This window comes from Somniosus microcephalus, chromosome 8, assembly GCF_052327205.1.
Source record: "Somniosus microcephalus isolate GS21.2 chromosome 8, FLI_Smic_1.0, whole genome shotgun sequence".
NCBI classification, from domain to species: domain Eukaryota; kingdom Metazoa; phylum Chordata; class Chondrichthyes; order Squaliformes; family Somniosidae; genus Somniosus; species Somniosus microcephalus.
The window spans coordinates 220,142,416-220,164,981 of NC_140994.1; the positions used below are offsets into that span (position 1 = coordinate 220,142,416).

Genomic DNA, 22,566 nt, shown 5'->3' on the forward strand with positions numbered 1-22,566 from the left:
TAGAAATCTAGGCCCAGAAATTTGGGTACATATCACTCTCCGGTAAAGCCCGCTGAAAAAGAAATGGCGGCTGCCTCACTTCCGCCCGCCTGTGGTACATGACTCAGCGGCCGCCATTTTGGTGAGGGCCATAGCACTGCCGTTAGCAGCGCTGGCCACTGAAATGCAAAACAGCAGAGCGTGATGTCAGTCGTCGTGCAACGCCGACTTGATGCCACGCTCTGCAAACTTGGACCTTTGCGGTGAGTTTAACGCTGGGTCCTAAGCTCACTCAGAAAAGTGAGCATGCAGCAGACCTACAGAGACAATGTTAGTGCTACTTAAAGGGACACACACATCTTTCAGGTAAGTTTGTATTTAAGCTTTTGGACTGGATTTTTTATATTTTATTGAAGTGGTGGCTTGGTGCAATAGATGTTAAAAGTGTGCAGGGAGTGCTTCTGGACACTTGCAAGACCTCGGATGGTAGAGGAAGGCCTCTGAGAAGATTGAAAATTCTGGAAATACTCAGCAGGTCAGGCAGCATCCGTGGAGAGAGAAACAGAGTTCATGCCTCAGGTCGAGATGCTGCCCGACCTGCTAAGTATCTCTAGCATTTTCTACTTTTATTTCAGATTTCCAACACCTGCTCGTAGAGGGAAGAGGAAGATGCAGAAGAGGAAGAAATAGAAGAGCAAGAAGCAGAAGAGGAGGAAGCAGAAGGAAGGATGCATCCCAGACAGCCACTTTCTGGCTGCGATATTCAGGATGGAATCATCCGCCTGCGTTACCAGTGACCACAATCCCAATTCCCCTTTTGACATTTGTCATACGCCTTACCTTCCCTCTGTTATTGACCATCACAGTGCCCTCTTGGCCACAATGCTGAAATAAAAGCCACCACAAAGCAAACTTTCCAATCCAACTTTATCCATATATGCATCAAATATGACAGCAAGAAATTAATTAATCACCCTGTTGCATCCCCTTAGTGATTGTGCCTTTGCCTATCTTACCAATGTCACACAGTGCTACCCCAGTGGTTGCAGCATGGCTGGTGGAAGGCTGCTGGCTTGCAGTGGGGGGCACTGCAGATGGCCTTGCAGGACGACCTTGAGGAGCTGGTGGCTGGGAGTGTCAAACTGAGTGATGGTGTTTCTTCTTCATCTTCACTCTCCTCTCCCTCTCCTTGGTCAACCACTGGCTGGGCAGACTGCATTTCTTGGGTGTCTGAAATGAGGAAGGCACAAGGGTTCAGTTGTGGTGATGGGAGGGCGGGCAAGCAAGAGGTGCATGTGAGAAGGAGGATAACATATGAGGATACCAGCGTCTTGTATCCTTTCAGTCCCACCGCTGGCCAAGTGCTCAACCATACCCCTGCCAAGAATGACCAGCACTGTCTCCTCCAAGGGGGTGAGGTGAAGCTAGGAATGGTAGGTGCGCCTTGTGTTTGGTAGAGGTTATTGGTAGGTGAGTGATGGGGTAAGGGAGTCGTGCAATGAGCAGTATACAAGGCTAGTGGTGCAGTTGGTAGGACACGGCTTTTGAAGATGCATTCACTGACCTTGACCATTGGCCTGAGGACATGAAGCTTCTTTGGGCACTGCAGCCAGGTCCTGGGTGCGCCACTGCTGGCAGTGATGGGCTTGATGATCTGGTCTCACATCCTTCTTTCTGGAAGGCCACCTGGCCCCTGTGGGTAGAGGACCTCTCCTGTAGTGTTGACCCCCTGCACAAAGCTGGAGAGCTGTGTGTGAGACCCTGGGTGCCCCTTCCCTGGCTTGTTGAGCCATTTGTGTTTGTGCTGAAGCACTTTTAGCATTTTTTTAGGTGCGGAAGGCAATTCAGCTTTAAGAGCTGAAGATTGCCATTTGGGACTTATTTTTACTGTTTATTTTTTTCAGAGGGTAGTTGAGCTCTAAGGGCTAAAAACTGCCTATTTATAAATGATTTTTTTTTCCATCTTAGAAGGCAGTTCCCCTTTAAGGAACCGGCACTGCTTTCTAAAATGACAGCTTTGCTTTAAGAGAAGGCTGCTCTTGCTCCAGGAGCACTACAGCCACATTACATTGGGCCTCCTGCTGAGTGTAGCGCCCGAAAAACAGCTTTACATGGTAAGTTTAGCACTGCACTAATGTTAAACAGCAGGCAGTACCAAAATACCGGTGCTGCCTGCGCGATTAATTCGGGCGGTCATTAACTGTAGCCCGCAGTGGCACCGGCATCTTTTCAGCGCACTGGAATTTTTAGCCCCTAATCTTACAGTAAAAAGGTTACTATATTCTGCAAGCTAATTTTAACATATTGTGTCAGTACTTTATACAACATGGAAAATATAAGTAAATATTTTCAGGAAGCTTTATATTTTCTAATTTTGTTCTTTATTGCTCCTTTCCTGAAGATGATGACTTATGCTAGACAATGGTTTCACAGATACCGGTGATTCTTCATACATGAGCCTATTTTATCATGGGGAAGAGAGAATTCACAGCTGCATTCAATCTCACCCATTGCCATCTTTCACATACAGTTGCACTTTCCAGCACTGGATAACAATCAGGTGTGGTAACCTAACTGATTTTTTCCCCTTCCTAGACTCGAGGGCATTGAGACGAATTGCTGCTTCACTGACCAACGCTCTAGCTAACACAACACAGGCTGGGAATCAAACCTGGGAAATTCTAGCCCTGGGTAGCTCAGCACAACACCACACAGTGCATTTACCCACTGAGTCATTGGAGGAAGTTCACTTCATAGGACAGGTTTTCTGAGTCCATGCTTCTGGCTTGATATCTGGCCCAGCATGACCATGGGTTGGAAAATCGTGGCACACTCTGTGCAATTTTCCAATCTGCACTCATGGTGAGCCAAGTGCCTCACCTTTAAGTGTAATGGCACCTGCTGGATTTTTAGTGTAGATATTAGCAGTGATATTACAAAAGCACTATTTAATTAGTCTTTCTTTTAACTGCTCTGCTCTATAGTCACTTCTTAAATAGATTCTTTATTTATATGGGACACCACAAAGCAAAGGCCGCAATTTTGCCGACGCTGAGGGAGCGGGTTTGGAGGCTGGTCAGCTGTCAAAATAGCAAAGATTGACAGCGGGTAAGAAACCCGCTGTTCGGGGAACACGCCAGCTCAACCTGGCATGTTGTGAGTCTGGTCTGATGTTTGTAAAAAGATGACAGCTCCAGAAGTGGTGTGAAGGATGCCATGTTGCACATGGTGAGTTTCAGAGCAAAGAAAATGTTAGTTACTGCATTTTTAATACATATACAGATTTCTTCAGCTTACAAGTTTTTAAATCCAACTGTATGTCCAGTGCCGCCTCATTGGGAGAACCTCTCTCACCAGTGACAGATCGCTTCTGACATCTCACCTGCAGCTGCCATCTATTCCAGCAACATCGGAGCCAATGAAACAATCATACCTTGGTCCTCCGAATTCTTCCACAATTATTCCCAACACCAACATCACCAACCTTTGCCTTTGCGGGCAGGAATTTGGACATGAGTCTAGGTTCGGATCGGACATGGCCCTGTGGGTAGCGGAGCGGGCCCAGGGGCCATGTAGCCTGATCCTGCTCCTATTTCGTGTGTCTAATTCTGTTAGATTCAGGAGATGGTTCTGTGATAGTAGATTGGCGGTTAGGATCAGATCAGCCATGATCTTATTGAATGGCGGAGCAGGCTCGAGGAGCCGATTGGCCTACTCCTGCTCCTATTTCTTATGTTCTTATGTTCATCACCTGATGCTGCACTGGACACAGGGCATTAACCCCTGACAAAATTGCTGGCCAGGAGGCCAGTGATGGCATCACCATGGCCAGACTTTCTTCACTTGATGCTGTAAACCTTGGCTGCCACATGATGCGCCAGGTTGACACCATTCCATACCAGCACCATGAAACATCCCTTTAATGTCCAAGCCATTCCATGCACGCACAACACTATAGCAGGGCGGTGGGGTGGTGGGGGGGGGAGTTATGACTGAACAACTGGAACTCAGTAAGACACTTCTCAATGTTTGCTCAGATCTGTCCAACAATGGGCACTTTTTGAAAAAGAGATGTCACTGTATGACAACACATTACCAGAAACTTCACATGGATATTGGCTAAACCTCTCAAATGCACATCCTTGTGTGTTGTTAGTTGGTATACTTGCAGTAGAATGAGGGTGAGTGTGAGGGGTGGCTAGTGAGATGGGGAAGTGACAAAGTAGCTAGAGAGGGTTGGGTGGAGGTGCAAGGTAAGTTGGTGTCCTGGGGAGGTCTCTTCCGCCCTTGGAAGGGAAGAGAACCTACCTGCGTACTGTGACTCCCTCCATAAGCATACAGAGGGAGTCACTGGAGAGCCTGGGTGCAAGAGTTCACCTTTGTGCAGTGATTGTCAGTGTTTTCAGTACCTCAATGCTATCAAAAACTGAAAAATCAACTGCCAAAATAAAATTGTGCATGGTCCCTTTAAGGATACCGGCAGATGACAGTAAGCCCGCAGGGCAGGCTCAACAAGGCCAATCAAGGAAAAATCACATCTGCAGAGCGGAGGCAGCTGGGGGCGGGACTGGAACCCAAAAATCAGCTGACCCGCCCCCTTCCCGCCTCCTTTATTAAAATCACGGCCAAAGTTTTCAATAAGTAATTACAGACTGGCAGTGCGTGAGGCTTGCAGAGATGCTTTAGAATATGATATTGTGAGAGAAACCCACAATTAAATGGGAAACAAGCCAAAGAATTCTTACTTGATTTCTTTACTCATTGTAATTTGTTATTGCAGTGATTGATAAATATTTTAGAGCAACCAGTATTACAGAATCTCAGCAAATGTTTTGCGTTGCCAAAGCCAGAAACTATTAACCTGTTGTGTTAACTTTCCACTGAAAGCTACCAATATACTGTAGATCAGACACAGTGGCCACGATTTTATGAATGGAGGCGGGTTGAGTGTGGGTCCGCTGCTCGGAGGCTTTCCGACCTGCTCCCGGCTGCCGCCCCCCAGAGCTTACGATTTTGCCTTGAATGGCCTCGTTACGGCCAACGTGCGGGTCCCTCCAGGCAATTGCTTGGAGGCTGTTAGTTTCTCACCTCTGATGACGCATTGTTTGAAAGAAAATTTAAAGGGGCCATGTCCCCTTTGGGAAAAATGTCAATGGGATGGATTGGTGCTGTATTATATGGAAAGGGGAGTTAACAGCGTCTGTTATGAACAAAATTTAATGAATGAAATTGCTGTTCATATTATTCCAGAAAGATATTTATATTTTCATATATCAATTTATTATCTGATTATGAAATGAAAAAGATGCCAGATTTGTTCCAATCATTGGCTTAGTAATATTGATGCTTTTTTTCTCTCAAAGGTGCTGGCTGCTGCAGGAACGGCAGCCCCAATAACTAAGGCTGCACCCAAGTTCAATGAGCGCTCTCTCCATGATCTTGTTGAGGGAGTTAGAGGATGTCAGGAACTCCTCTTCCCTGGAAACGGAAGGAGGAGACCTCCTCAGCAAACCAAGGCAGCTTGGCTGCAAATTGCTGGCGAGTTGAGCTTGAGGTCTGTGTGCAGACGCACATGGGTTTAATGTGGAAAAAGGTTTAATGATCTGCTGAGATCACCTAAAGTGTGGCCTCTGTGTTCTGGGAAATGGAAGTTCAAGAGTGAGGGCTCAGAGTCATTTCCATGTAGAATGTTGGTGATGACACTAAGTGCAAACCACCTGTTATTGGACAGATGATGCCTGGGGTTTTGAGACTTTCAGACGTATATTCATCTCCATGTGCCAGCCACCTGTGGTTGAAGCGTAAGGTTACGCGAATCTGGCATGGATGAGATCATCCCTTGCCTGACGACCAGCAATGTGGTCGCCTGCTGCTGGATTGGCCACATCCGGCCCCTCATGGCGTCACTCCCCGTCCTCCTCCTCGTCCTCCTCCTCATCCTCTTCCTCATCCTCTTCATCTTCCTCCAAAGAGGCTGTATGCTGAGCCACTTGTTCATCCGGCAGCACTAAGCCACGCAGCTCTTCCTAAATCTGACGACCAGGATGAGAGGATGTAAATGGATCCCATCCCGTTGTTATAGATTTCAGTTGAGGCAAGAAGCTTGCAAGCGCACACACAAAGTGGCCTGAAATTATTCCCAATCAGTTCAAACAGCAGATGTGTGTCAGCTTGACCAGTCACAAGGTCAGTAGATTTGCAAAATCTTATCCCAAACCTCCAACAACAAAGTTGTTGCACTTGAATGCCAGCCAGGTTACAGGAGCGCTTTTAAAGTTCTGCACCAATAATGACAACAGATCATGTCCTCCACCAATTCGTCTCCTTGCAGCAGGACTGTTTCTGACAAGACGGGAAACAGGAGCCAGAGGCAGGAAAATGGGAAACCTCTGTCAAAATAGGATTATCAAGGCAGTTAACAGGCTCTTAACTGCCTTAACTACCTGTTCCACCGGTTGGAGTCAGTTCAGTTTGGGAGCAGCTGAACAGACACTCACAAAAATCGCAGGGATGGAATCATAGAATAATAGAAAGTAACAGCACGGAAGGAGGCCATTTCGGCCCATCATGTCCGCGCCGGCTAACAAACAGCTATCCAGCCTAATCCCACTTCTGAGCTCTTGGTCCGTAGCCCTGCAGGTTAGAGCATCCGAAGTGCACATCCATGTACTTTTTAAATGTGGTTAGGGTTCCTGCCTCTACCACCCTTTCAGGCAGTGAGTTTCAGACCCCCACAACCCTCTGGGTGAAGAAATTTCCCCTCAAATCCCCTCTAAACCTTCCACCAATTACTTTAAATCTGTGCCCCCTAGCCTTTGACCCCTCTGAAACATAGAACATGAAACATAGAAGATAGGAGCAGGAGTAGGCCATTCGGCCCCTCGAGCCTGCTCCGCCATTCGATGAGATCATGGCTGATCATCCAAACTCAGTACCCCGTACCTGCCTTCTCCCCATATCCTTTGATACCTTTAGCTCTAAGAAATATATCTAACTCCTTCTTGAATATATTTAAAGAATGGCCTCAACCGCCTTCTGTGGTAGAGAATTCCACAGGTTCACCACTCTCTGGGTGAAGAAATTCTTCCTCATCTCTGTCCTAAATGGCTTACCCCTTATCCTTAGACTATGACCCCTGGTTCTGGACTCTCCAACCATCGGGAACATTCTACCTGCATGTAGTTTGTCCAGACCTGTCAGAATTTTATAAGTTTCGATGAGATCCCCTCTCATTCTTCTAAACTCCAGCGAGTATAAGCCCAATCGACCCAATCTCACCTCATACGTCATTCCTGCCATCCCAGGGATCAGCCTTGTGAATCTTCGCTGAACTCCTTCCATGGCAAGAACATCCTTCCTCAGATAAGGCAACCAAAACTGCACACAGTACTCAAGGTGTGGTCTCACCAAGGCCCTGTACAATTGCAGCAGGACATCCTTGCTCCTGTACTCAAACCCTTTTGCTATGAAGGCCAACATACCATTTGCCTTCTTCACTGCCTGCTGCACCTGCATGCTTACCTTCAGCGACTGGTGCACAAGGACACCTAGGTCTCGTTGCACTTTCCCTTCTCCCAATCTATTGCCATTCAGATAATAGTCTGCCTTTCTGTTTTTGACACCAAAGTGGATAACCTCGCATTTATCCACGTATATTGCATCTGCCACGCTTCTGCCCAATCACCCAACCTGTCCAAATCATCCTGGAGTTTCTCGGTATCCTCCTCACAGCACACATGCCCACCCAGCTTTGTGTCGTCTGCAAACTTGGAGATATTACATCTAGTTCCCTTATCTTGATCATTAATGTATATTGTGAATAGCTGGGGTCCAAGGACCGATCCCTGCGGTACCCCACTAGCCACTGCCTGCCACTCGGAAAAAGACCCGTTAATTCCTACTCTCTGCTTTCTGTCCGCCAACCAGTTCTCTATCCAAGTCAATACCTTGCCCCCAATCCCATGTGCCTTAACTTTACACGCTAACCTCTTATGCGGGACCTTATCGAAAGCCTTTTGAAAGTCCAAATACACCACATCTACTGGTTCTCCCTTATTTATTTTCCGAGTTACATCCTCAAAAAATTCCAGTAGATTAGTCAAGCACGATTTACCTTTTGTAAATCCATGTTGACTTTGTCCGATCCTGTCACTGTTTTCCAAGTGCTCAGCTATTACATCCTTTATAATGGACTCTAGCATTTTCCCCACTACCGATGTCAGGCTTACCGGTCTGTAATTCCACGCTTTCTCTCTACCACCCTTTTTGAATAGTGGGGTAACATTAGCTACCCTCCAATCCATGGGTACAGTTCCAGATTCCAGTGAATTTTGGAAGATGATCAGCAATGCATCTACTATTTCTAGGGCCACTTCCTTAAGTACCCTAGGATGTAGATTATCAGGCCCTGGGGATTTATCAGCCTTCAATCCCGTCAATTTCCCCAACACCATTTCCCTACAAATATTGATTTCTTTCAGTTCCTCCCTCTCATCAGACCATATGTTCTCCAACATCTCTGGGAGGTTATTTCTGTCCTCCTTTGTGAAGACAGAACCAAAATATGCATTTAATTGGTCTGCCATTTCTTTGTTCCCCATTATAACTTCCCCTGCTTCTGACTGCAAGGGACCTACACTTGATTTCACTAATCTTTTTCTCTTCACATATCTATAAAAGCTCTTACAGTCAGTTTTTATGTTCCCTGTAAGCTTACTTTCATATTCTATTGTCCCCTTCTTAATTAACCCCTTTGTCCTCCTTTGTTGAATCCTAAACTGCTCCCAATCCTCAGGGTTACCGCTTTTTCTGGCCAATTTATATGCCCTCTCCTTGGATCTTATGCTATCCCTAATTTCCCTTGTTAGCCACGGTTGAGTCACCCTTTTTGTTTTATTCTATTAAGGGAAATAGGTCCTTTCTATCCACTTTATCTATGCCCCTCATAATTTTATACACCTCAATAAGGTCTCCCCTCAGCCTCCTCTGTTCCAAGGGAAACAGACCCAGCCTATCCAGTCTTTCCTCATAGCTAAGATTCTCTACTCCTGGCAACATCCTTGTAAATCTCCTCTGTACCCTCTCTAGTGCAATCACATCTTTCCTGTAATGTGGTGACCAGAACTGCACGCAGTAATCTAGCTGAGGCCTAACTAGTGTTTTATATAGTTGAAGCATAATCCCTCTGCTCTTGTATTCTATGCCATGGCTAATAAAGGCAAGCATTCCGTATGCCTTCTTGACCACCTTATCTACCTGGCCTGCTACCTTCAGGAATCTGTGGACATGCACTCCAAGGTCCCTTTGTTCCTCTACACTACTCAGTGTCCTACCATTTAATGTGTATTCCCTTTCCTGTTAACCCTCCCCACATGCATTACCTCACACTTCTCCGGATTGAATTCCATTTGCCACTGTTCTGCCCACCTGACCAATTTATTGATATCTTCCTGCTGTCTACAACTTCCTTCTTCAGTATCAACCACACAGCTGATTTTAGTATCATCTGCAAACTTCTTAATCATACCCCCTATATTCACGTCTAGATCATTGATATATACCACAAAAAGCAAGGGACCTAGTACTGAATCCTGCGGAACCCCACTGGAAACAGCATTCCAGTCACAAAAACACCCATCAACCATTACCCTCTGCTTCCTGCCTCAAAGACAGTTTTGATGCCAACTTGGCACTTTGCCCTGGATCCCATGGGCTTTTAACTTCGTGACCAGTCTGCCATGTGGAACCTTATCAAAAGCCTTGCTAAAGTCCATAAACACTACATCAAATGCACTATCCTCATCTACTCTCCTTGTTACCTCCTCAAAAAATTCAATCAAGATTGTCAGACACGACCTTCCCTTAACAAATCCGTGCTGACTATCCTTGATTAGTCTGTGTCTTTCTAAATGAAGATTTATCCTGTCCTTCAGAATTCTTTCCAATAATTCTCCCACCACCGAGGTTAGGCTGACTGGCTTATAATTACTCAGCCTATCCTTTTCTCCCTTTTTAAACAAGGGTACCACATTAGCTGTCCTCCAGTCCTCCGGCACCACACCTGAAGCCAGAGAGGATTGAAAAATGATGGTCAGGGCCTCTGCTATTTCCTCTTTTGCTTCGCTTAACAGCCTCAGATACATTTCATCTGGGCCTGGGGATTTATCTGCTTTTAAAGCTGCTAAACCCCTGAATAATTCCTCTCTCACTATGTTTATTTCATCTAATATTTCACACTCATCCCCCCGATAGCAATGTCTGCTTCGGCCCTCCTTTGTGAAAACAGATGCAAAGTATTCATTAAGAACATTCATCCAGGGCATTCTGGAGGGGGTGGGTGAACAGCCAGTTGTCGTGGTGCATATAAGTACCAACAATATAGGTAAAAACCGGGATGAGATCCTAAAAGCTGAATATAGGGAGTTAGGAGGTAAATTACAAAATAGGACCTCAAAGGTAGTAATCTCAGGATTGCTACCAGTGCCACGTGCTAGTCAGAGTAGAAGTAGAAGGATATTTCAGATGAATACTTGGCTAGAGGAATGGTGCAAGGGGGAAGGATTCAAATTCCTGGGACATTGGAACCGGTTCTGGGGGAGGTGGGACCAGTGCAAACTGGACGGTTTGCACCTGGGCAGGACCGGGACCGATGTCCTAGGGAGAGTGTTTGCTAGTGCTGTTGGGGAGGGTTTAAACTAAAATGGCAGGGGTTTGAAAACCTGTGCAGGGAGACAGAGGAAAGGGAAGCAATATAGAAGCAAAAGACAGGAAGGAGAAAAGCAAAAGTGGCAGTCAGAGAAATCAAGGGTTTAATTCAAACATGGCCACTGTAAATAATAATTCTAAAAGGTCTAAGAGTGTTAAAAAAACAAGGCTGAAGGCTTTGTGTCTTAATGCGAGGAGCATTCATAATAAGGTGGATGAATTAGCTGCACAAATAGATGTAAATGGATATGATATAATTGGGATTACGGAGACATACTCCAGGGTGACCAAGGCTGGGAATTCAACATCCAGGGGTATTCAATATTCAGGAAAGACAGGCAAAAAGGAAAAGGAGGTGGGGTAGCATTGCTGGTTAAAGAGGAGATTAACACAATAGTAAGGAAATATATTAGCTCTGATGATGTGGAATCTGTAAGGGTAGAGCTGAGAAATACCAAGGGGCAGAAAACATTAGTGGGAGTTGTATACAGACCCCAAACAGTAATGCTGAGTTTGGGGATGGCATTAAATGGGAAATTAGAGACGCGCGCAATAAGGGCACAGCAGTTATTATGGGTGACTTTAATCTACATATAGATTGAGCTAACCAAATTAGTAACAATACCGTAGAGGAGGAATTCCTGGAGTGTATACGGGATGGTTTCCTGGACCAATATGTCGAGGAAGCAACTAGAGATCAGGCCATCTTAGGCTGGGTATTATGTCATAAGAAAGGATTAATTAGCAATCTTGTTTTGCGAGGCCCCTTGGGGCGGAGTGATCATAGTATGATAGAATTCTTCATTAAGATGGAGAGTGAAGTATTTGACTCTGAGACTAGGGTCCTGAATTTAAATAAAGGAAACTACGATGGTATGAGGCGCGAGTTTACTAGGATGGATTGGGGAACGTTACTTAAAGGGTTGACGGTGGATAGGCAATGGCAAACATTTAAAGATCGCATGGATGAACTACAGAATTTGTTCATCCATGTTTGTCATAAATTAAAACAAAAAAGGTGACTCAACCGTGGCTAACAAGGGAAATTAGGGATAGCATAAGATCGAAGGAGAAGACATATAATTGGGCCAGAAAAAGCAGCAAACTTGAGAATTGGGAGCAATTTAGGATTCAACAAAGGAGGACAAAGGGTTAAATTATGAGAGTAAGCTTGCAGGGCCGTAAAAACTGACTGTAAAAGCTTCTATAGATATGTGAAGAGAAAAACATTGGTGAAGTCAAGCATAGGTCCCTTGCAGTCAGAATCAGGGGAATTTATAATGGGGAACAAAGAAATGGCAGACCAATTAAATACATACTTTGGTTCTGTCTTCACAAAGGAGGACACAAATAACCTCCCAGAGATGTCAGGGAACATAGGTTCTAATGAGAGGGAGGAACTGAATGAAATCAGTATTTGTAGGGAAATGGTGTTAGGGAAATTGACGAATTTGAAGCCTGATAAATCCTCAGGGCCTGCTAATCTACACCCTAGGGTCCTTCAGGAAGTGGCCCTAGAAGTAGTAGATGTATTGCTGGTCATCTTCCAAAATTCTATAGACTCTGGAACAATTCCCATGGATTGGAGGGTAGCTAATGTTACCCCACTATTCAAAAAATGTGGTAGAGAGAAAACGGGGAATTATAGACCGGTAAGCCTGACATCGGTAGTGGGAAAAATGCTAGAGTTCATTATAAAAGATGTCATAGCAGAGCACTTGGAAAACAGTGACAGGATCGGACAAAGTCAACATGGATTTACAAAAGGTAAATCGTGCTTGACTAATCTATTGGAATTTTTTGAGAATGTAACTGGTAGAATAGATAAGGGAGAACCAGTGGATGTGGTGTATTTGGACTTTCAGAAGGCTTTCGATAAGGTCCCGTATAAGAGATTAGCGTGTAAAGTTAAAGCACATGGGATTGGGGGTAAGGCACTGACTTGGATAGAGAACTGGTTGGCAGACAGGAAGTAAAGAGTTGGAATAAACGGGTCTTTTTCCAAGTGGCAGGCAGTGACTAGTGGGGCACTGCAGGGATCGGTGCTAGGACCCCAGCTATTCATAATATATATTAATGACCTAGACTAGGGAACTAGATGTAATAGCTCCAAGTTTGCAGATGACACACAGCTGGGTGGGCGTGTGTGCTGTGAGGAGGATGCCAAGAAACTCCAGTATGATTTGGACAGGTTGGGTGATTAGGCAGATGCATGGCAGATGAATTATAATGTGGATAAATGCGAGGTTATCCACTTTGGTGGCAAAAACAGGAAGGCAGATTATTATCTGAACGGCAATAGATTGGGAGAAGGGGAAGTGCAATGAGACCTGGGTGTCCTTGTGCACCAGTCGCTGAAGGTAAGCATGCAGGTGCAGCAGGTGGTTAAGAATGCAAATGGTATGCTGGCCTTCATAGCGAGAGGATTTGAGTACAGGAGCAAGGATGTCTTGCTGCAGTTGTACAGGGCCTTGGTCAGACCACACCTTGGGTATTGTGTGCAGTTTTGGTCACCTTATCTGAGGAAGGATGTTCTTGCCATATAGAGAGTGCAGCGAAGATTCACCAGACTGATACCTGGGATGGCAGGAATGATGTATGAGGAGAGATTGGGTCGATTAGGCTTATATTCGCTAGAGTTTAGAAGAATGAGAGGGGATCTCATTGTAACTTATAAAATTCTAACAGGACTAGACAGACTAGATGCAGGAAGGATGTTCCCGATGGCGGGGGTGGGGGTGGGGGGTCCAGAACCAGGGGCCACATTCTAAGGATAAGGGGTAAGCCATTTAGGACTGAGATGAGGAGGAATTTCTTCACCCAGAGAATGGTGAGCCTGTGGAATTCTCCACCACAGAAGGCAGTTGAGGCCAATTCATTAAATATTTTCAAGAAGGAGTTAGATATATTTCTTAAGGCTAACGGGATCAAGGGATATGGGGAGAAAGCTGGGACAGGGTACTGAATTTGGATGATCAGCCATGATCTCATTAAATCCGTCTCTTTCTAAATGAAGATTTATCCTGTCCTTCAGAATTCTTTCCAATAATTTTCCCACCATCGAGGTTAGACTTACTGGCCTGTAATTACTTGGTCTATCCTTTTCTCCCTCTTTAAACAAGGGTACCACATTACCTGTCCTCCAGTTCTCTGGCACCACACCTGAAGCCAGAGAGGACTGAAAAATGATGGTCAGGGCCTCTGCTATTTCCTCTTTTGCTTCGCTTAACAGCTTGGGATACATTTCATCCGGGCCTGGGGATTTATCCACTTTTAAAGCTGCTAAGCCCGTTAATACTTCCTCTCTCACTATGTTTATTTCATCTAATATTTCACATTCCTCCCCCCAATAGCAAAGTCTGCTTCGCCCCTCTCCTTTGTGAAAACAGATGCAAAGTATTCATTAAGAACCCTACCGACGTCTCCCGCCTCCACGCACAGATTACCCTCATGATCTCTAATAGGCCCTACCCTTTATTTAGTTATCCTCTTACTCTTAATATATTTATAAAACATCTTTGGGTTTTCCTTGATTTTACTTGCCAAGAATTTTTCATGCTCTCTCTTTGCTTTCCTAATATCATTTTTAATTGTAGCCCTGCACTTTCTGTACTCCTCTTAAGATTCTGGAGTATTTAGCCCTCGGTATCTGTCATACGCCCCCCTTTTTTTCTTTATCCTACCCTGTATGTCCCTAGACACCCAGGGGGCTCTAGATTTGTTAGTCCCACCTTTTTTCTTTAAGGGCACATGTTTGGTCTGAACCCTCCGGATCTCCTCCTTGAATGCCTCCCACTGCTCTGACACTGATTTACCTTCAAGTAGCTGTTTCCAGTCCACTATGGCTAAATCCCCTCTGAGCTTATCAAAATTTGCTTTTCCCCAATTTAGAATTTTTATTCCTGGTCTATCCTTGTCCTTTTCCATAACTACCTTAAATCTAACAGAATTATGGTCACTAGCACCAAAATGCTCCCCCACTGATACGCCTTCTACCTGCCCAGCTTCATTCCCTAAAAATAAGTCCAGAACCGCCCCCTCCCTTGTTGGGCTTGCTACATACTGACTAAGAAAGTTCTCCTGGATTGGATGCATTTTAGGAATTCCGCACCTTCTATACCCTTCACACTAATTTTATCCCAGTTAATATTGGGGTAGTTGAAATCCCCTATTATTACTGCCCTATAATTTTTGCACTTCTCAGAAATGTGTCTACATATTTGTTCTTCTATCTCCCTCTCACTGCTTGGGGGTCTGTAGTACACTCCCAGCAGTGTGATCGCCCCTTTTTTGTTTTCAATTCGACCCATATGGCCTCGTTTGATGATCCCTCCAACATATCATCCCTCTTCACAGCTGTAATAGTTTCTTTAATCAAAACCCTGAACCCCCTCCCTTTTTACCTCCCCCTCTATCCCATCTGAAAATCCTGTAACCATACATGCCCCTCTTTCAGCCATGTCTCTGTAATAGCTATAATATCATAGTCCCAAGTATCTACCTGTGCCCTCAGCACATGCTCCTTGTTCGCTATACTCCTTGCATTGAAGTATATACCATTTAGGACAGGCAAACATCCTTGTTGACTACTATCTAGCCCTTGATTCCTCTGTCCTTCCAATTTACTTTCTACGTTTTTTTTCCAATGCCAGTTTTTCTTCCCTCCCTATTGACTCTATATAGGTTCCCATCCCCCTGCCAAGCTAGTTTAAACCCTCCCCAACAGCACTAGCATACCCTCCCATGAGGATGTTCATCCCGTTCCTGTTGAGGTGAAACCTGTCTGGCTTGTAAAGGTCCCACCTCCCCCAGAAACAGTTCCAATTCCTCAGGAATCTAAAGCCCTCCCTCCTACACCATCTCTCCAGCCACGCATTCATCTGCTCTATCTTCCTATTTCTGTACTCACTAGCACGTGGCACTGGCAGTAGATTACTACCTTTGAGGTCCTGCTTTTTAACCTCTTTCCTAGCTCCCTAAACTCTGCCTGCAGGACCTCATCCCTCTTCCTACCTATGTCTTTGGTACTGATATGGACCATGACCTTTGGCTGTTCACCCTCCCCCCTCAGAATGCCCTGCAGCTGTTCAGTGACACCCTTGACCCTGGAACCAGGGAGGCAACATACCATCCTGTGATGGATGCGGGTTGGGTGTCTGAAGCCATTTTTTCTGATTTTACCAGCTGACACGCCTCCAAACCTGCCTCCTCAGAGCTGTTAAAATCAAGTCCAGGGCATCTATGTTCTTAGTTGTGAAAATAACGTGTGTTCTTGATTTTTATAGTTGTGCCAAATACATGGCAATCAGCCACTCCAGGCATGGATGTTTCATTCATTTGTACCATTTCCAAACTCTCAGATGCAATGAGTCTTCAATGGCAGCGAGAGGTGTCTCTGCAACAACACAAAAGAAAGAATATTGATCAGCTTCACATCAATAATACGCGGTATCTAATGATTCGAAGTGTTGCAGAGGATGATGTAGGACAGTACAAATGTATAGTACAGAAAAACAGTAGAGTTGAATATTCCGTACTGAACAATCTAACAGTAAAGACCTGTGAGTATAAATACAATCACTTAGACAAAATATTGCCATAATTTTTAAATGTTATTTCTATTCTTTAATTAATATCCACCCTTCATATTAGCCCACACAACTCTTTCAACAATAACAGCAACTTATATTTATATATACTGCAGGATTATCTCTTTTAACCAGCAAAATTCAGGAGTAGGTTCAGGGAAGTTTTACTATATATTAGTGGCCGTGTAACCGGGGTTCCTGGATCTGTGGCCATGTAACCGGGATTCCTGCACCCGTGGCCGTGCAACAGGGACTCCTGGATCTGTGACCGTGTAACCGGGACTCCTGCACAAGTGCCGTGTAATCGGGACTCCTGCACCTGTGGCCATGTATGGGGCTCTCGGACCTTGGTAAGTATACCTCTCTGTAATCCGGACTTTTTGATCAACCGACACCACGCCGGTCCCGTCGGTGCCGGATAAAAAAGAGTTTCCTGTAGTGCCTTTAAAATAATAAAATGTCCCAAGGCGCTTCACAGGAGCGTTATAAAAAAAAATACACCGAGCCATATAAAGAGATGTTAGGCCAGATGACCAAAAGTTTGGTCACAGAGCTAGGTTTTAAGGAGCGTCTTAAAGGAGGGAAGAGAAGTGGAGAGGCGGAGAAATTTAAGGAGGCAATTCCCGAGCTTAGGACCTAGGCAGCTGAAGGCACGACCGCCAATGGTGGAGATCTAAAATTGGGAATGTTCAAAACGCCAGAATAGGTGGAGCACAGAAGTCTAGGGGGATTATAGGGCTGGAGGAAATTACAGAGATAGGGAGGGGCAAGGCCTTGGAGGGAGTTGAAAACAAGGATGAGAATTTTAAAATTGAGGCGTTGCTTAACTGGGAGCCAATGTAGGTCAGCGATCACAGGGGTGATGGGTGAACGGGATGGTGCGAGTTAGGACAGGAGCGGCAGAGTTTTGGATGACCTCAAGTTTATGAAGAGTTAAACTAGAGAGGCCGACCAGGAGTGCTTTGAAATAGTCAAGTCTAGAGGTAATAAAGGCATAGATGAGAGTTTTGTCAGCAGATAAGTTGAGGGAGATGATGTTACAAAGGTGGAAATGGGCGGTCTTAGTGATGGAACGGATATGAGGTAGGAAGCTCACTTTGTGATCAAATATGACACCAAGGTTGCTAACAGAATTGGACAGCCTCAGACAGTTGCCAGGGAGCGGGATCGAATCAGTGGCAAGGGAATGGAGTTTGTGACGTGAACCAAAGGCAATGGCTTCGGTTTTCCCGACATCAAAGGTACATATCTAGAGTTCAGTCATCATCTGACTTTACATCCATCTCATTTGATGAAATGTCCCTCAGGTGGCTAAAGTAGGAACAGGAACTCATGAGTGAGAGGCTGTGGGCAGTTTGCGTCCCAATGCAGTACAATACTGCTTTAATCAATGTCATTTGAAGTAAAAAATGAACATTAATTAATATGAAGAATATCTGCAGTTTCAATGTAGATAAATTTAGTTTGGGAAAATGTTGCCTATTATGTAAATGAAAATATATGGGATTTAGTATAAGAACATAAGAAATAGGAGCAGGAGTCGGCCATTCGGCCCCTCGAGCCTGCCCCGCCATTCAATAAGATCATGGCTGATCTGATCTTGGCCTCAACTCCACTTTCCTGCCTGTTCCCCATAACCCTTGACTCCCCTGTAGCTCAAATATATGTCTATCTCCACCTTGAATATATTCACTGACACAGCCACCACAGCTCTCTGGGGTAGAGAATTCCAAAGATTCACGACCCTCTGAGAGAAGAAATTTCTCCTCATCTCCGTCTTAAATGGGCGACCCCTTATTCTGAAACTATGCCCCCTAGTTCTAGATTCACCCACAAGGGGAAACATCCTCTCAGCATCTACCCTGTCTAGTCCCCTCAGAATCTTATATGTTTCAATAAGATCACCTCTCATTCTTCTAAACTCCAATGTGTATAGGCCCAACCTGCTCAACCTTTTCTCATAAGATAACCCTTTCATCTCAGGAATCAACCTAGTGAATCTTCTCTGAATTGCCTCCAATGCAAATATATCCCTCCTTAAATAAGGAGACCAAAACTGTTCGTAGTACTCCAGGTGTGGTCTCACCAATGCCCTGTATAGTTGTAGCAAGACTTCCCTACTTTTATACTCCATCCCCCTTGCCATAAAGGCCAACATTCCATTTGCCTTCCTAATTACTTGCTGTACCTGCATGCTAACCTCTTGTGTTTCATGTATGAGGACACCCAGATCCTTCTGTACCACAGCATTCTCTAGTCTCTCTCCATTTAAATAATATTTTGCTTTTTTATTCTTCCTACCAAAGTGGGAAACCTCACATTTTCCCACATTATACTCCATCTGCCAAATTTTTGCCCACTCACTTAACCTATCTATATCCCTTTGCAGACTCTGTCCTCCTCACAACTTGCTTTCCCACCTATCTTTGTATCATCAGCAAATTTGGCTACAGTGCACTCGGTCGCTTCATCCAAGTCATTAATATAGATTGTAAATAGTTGAGGCCCCAGCACTGATCCCTGTTGCACTCCACTAGTTACAGTTTGCCAACCTGAAAATGACCCATTTATCCCAACTCTTTGTTTTCTGTTAGTTAGCCAATCCTCTATCCATGCTAATATATTACCCCCAACACCATGAGCTCTTATCTTGTGCAGTAACCATTTATGTGGCACCTTATCGATTTACTGCAGAGATCATTGATTGGAAGATATTATTCAATAACAGAAAAGAAAATTATTGTTCCTTTGTGATGATTCCCTTATTTAATGTAAATGTCTCAATTTTAAAGGTCAAAAAACAATGGCAAAGATAAACACTGGAATAATTGCAAAAATCACCTCTTGGAAAACTGATTAGTAAATAGATGAACTTGTTTTCTGAAGGACATCTTGCCATCAGAAACACAGTATTTTCTACAGCATTGATTAGAATAAAAACTCTTTAATTAATCAAGTGTATCACAAACGTGTCTGTAATTTTTAATTTTAATTTCTCTCTGTTCGGTGTTTGCAACTACCTGTTCATGTGACTTCCGATCAATAGTTGGCTTTTGATCTCTACTGAAATGGTGATAGTTCAACACATGAAAATATTACAATTCTTACTCCCTGTTACAGATGTACTTGAAGATTATATGGCCCAGAAATTCATGTCGGGGGCTTCCCGCGGGTGCAAGCCCCCGACCTACAATTACCTAGCGCGCCGGCAGTTGAGGCCTGGCCCTGCGTGGATTTCCTGTCTGTGGCCCGGTCCAGCTCCCGGCACACTGTGCTTGCGTGATCCAGCAGTGTACTTAGTGCGATGCGTCCGCTGGGATCACGTGAGCCACGGGCAACCAATCGGAGGAGGGAAAAGCCCATTCATGAGACTGACAGAAAGAACTGTCAAACTTATGAAAACTCCGGGCGCCCAAAACAGTACTTAACCTTAAAATAAATGTGAAAAAAAATCACACTATTTAAATAAACTATAAATAACATTAAATAACTATTTTAAACAATAATTTAAATTTTTGAAAAAAATAATTTTATTAAAAAACGGGGCTAAAAATACACTTACCTTACTTTAAAGTATTTAAAAATAATAAACCTGTGGAAAAAATGTTCTAATTTTAATTAATTGACCACTTACCTTTTAAAATGAAGTCCTTATGCCTGGTTTTTAGATGTGTAAAAAGTAGAGGCCTTCACGCACGGGCAAACCTGTAAAAAAAAAAGGAAGTTCAACGCGCATGCGCAGACTCCCGCGCGCACGCGTTCCACCTCTGAACCCCTTCGTTCAGAGGATCGGAAATGCCGGATTCCCGCGCATGCGTAGTGCATGCAAGAAACTGGCACCTCCATCGGGTCCACGCGTGAGTACTCCGTGCTTACTCACGCGTTGGGACCCGAATTTCTGGGCCATTATATATTGTACAGATCAAGAGCTGATGACTGTGTGCTCAACCTGATTTGTAAAAGTACATTAAAGTATAAAAAAGCTGTATGGAATTGGAAATCGCAAAGTTCTGATCAAGAAAATAAACAAATAGCATCTGCTATCCGAGGTGGAAACATTACTGTAAACATTCCAGACTTTGGGAATCGGATGAAACCATCTGTGATTTGCTTTGATGGGAAAAGCTTTCCTCTTCAAATTGAACCAGTATTGTTTGAAGATGCTGGAGACTTTGCTTGTTATTTTAAGAATCAAAATGCAAGAAAGCAGACAACTATTACACTAATAACTGTTAAAGGTAACAAATATAATTTTTTTTAAACTTAAATCTTGTTATTGCAAACCTGAGGAGGTGGAAAAAAAGTAAATCTATTTTATCACATGCTTATTCGGAATGAACAGTGAAGCAAATTGGAACCCTGAATGGCCGATATTTGGTTATCTATACAACAGCTTATATTAATGAAGCACTTTTCACATAACTAAGTATTGTTGGGGAGTGGTTACGGAAGGTAAAAGCCTGGTCAGGGATATTTTTTGAGGAGGCATTTACTTGAATTCAGACCAGTCCAAAATAGTTCAACTCCTCTGGCACTGCTCACAGGTAGCCTGGGGCCTGGAACATGATTGTCGTGCTTAGCTGCCAAGATGGAGCTGTCTGTGGCCTGACCTGTCACTGTGGGTAACTAGGCTAAAGAGGCACTTTCTGAGGCCAAGTAGAGGTTAATTTATGTTACTGTTAGCAATTCCGCTAGATTAACAGTTGTTTGGATACTCCCTTTTGGGAGAGGCCAGATCAAAAAATACAGCAGAAAATGGTTCGAATTTCACCGTTTGTATAATTTTTGTAAGACTGTTTTGCTGTGGTTTAGTTGGTGTTTTGTACAAAGTGCCTCAAAACAGGTAGGAAATATATATATACTAATGTGGCACTTTGAGGATGCCCTGTTTTATGACCGGAACATTATAACAGTAAAATAGAATCTATTTGTTTGTCCCTTTAAGAATGAAATGTGTAAGTGCTGTAGATAGAAGTTTACAACACAGAAGGAGGCCATTTGTCCCATCGCATTTGTGCTGTCTCTTTGCTAGAGCAATCCAAAATTAATCCCACTGGCCTGCGATCCCCCCATTGCCTTGTATCTTTCTCTGCTTCAAATATTTTTCCAATTTTTCCTTAACAGATGAAATAGTCATTCCTTGCTACCCAGAGTCCTTTCCTGCACCAAGCCAATCATTCCAACCATGCCAGGTTCTTTCACTCTGCCCTAGATGCTGATTTTCTTATTTCCTTAACTTCTGGTGTTATCACGTAATATGGTGGTGGCACCCACTCCCCGCTCCAGCTTCAACCTCTCGTTGGTAGGCATCTAAAAAGTAGCTGGTGATATTATTGAGTTGTTGCATCCAATCAGAAATCTAGGGTGTGCAACACAGCAGTCCCAGTCAAGGTGGCGGAAAGCCGTCAAATTATGAATGATTTTGGACAGTCTTTGGAATAGGTGCAAACATATCTTTTTTTTAATTTGTTTATGGGATGTGGGCGTTGCTGGCAAAATCAGCATTTATTGCCCATCCCTAATTGCCCTTGAGAAGTTGGTGAACCCCTGTAGTCCGTGTGGTGAAGGAACTCCCACAGTGCTGTTAGGCAGAGAGTTCGTGGATTTTGACCCAGTGATGATGAAGGATTGGTGATATACTTCTAAGTCAGGATGGTGTGTGACTTGGAGGGGAACTGGGAGGTGTTGTGTATGTACCTTTAAGGGAATAACTGGTCTCAGACTGCAGTACCGGCAGTGACCACCCCTGTATAAAAGGCTCTAGCAGGCTTCTGTAGTTTCAGTTTCCAGGTTGTCTCCATTCAGTAAAGACTTGTTATAATCAACTCCTGCAGTCCGTGTCTCAATTATACACGGACATAATACTGGCGACGAGTAAGAAACGAACTTACCTGCAACTCGGCAGCACCTCAGACGACGTTATTGAAGGTCGGAGCCAGAAGAAAGAAAAAAATAATAATCCAAAGAAACTCGAGAAACGGGCGTCGACCGTGGGCAACCGCCCTCCAAATCATCGAATTGAAAAATTGCAGGAGAGACTGTCGAGAGCCAGGCTTGGTTCTCCAGTCTGTGGTTTCCCAGCTAATCGGGCTGGTGGCAGGTAGTGCACTGATCCTTCCTGGACTGCGGTGGGCTAGAGCTCAATCGGGTGGCTCTGCAACGGGGCCGGGCAGCGAGTCAGGAAGCAAAGAGAGAGAGAGAGGGTGGAGCACACAGGGCGCGGCCGGTGCTTCGAAGCCTGGCAGCGTTCGGACCTAAGAAGAGGGAGGGAAGTGTCCCAGAGGGTCCGCTCCAT

At 44.4% G+C, this 22,566-nt stretch overlaps 1 pseudogene; it reads left to right on the forward strand.

Moving 5' to 3' along the window:
* Positions 1–22,566, forward strand: part of LOC147114113 (uncharacterized) — a 92,869-nt pseudogene that overhangs the window by 39,591 nt on the left and 30,712 nt on the right.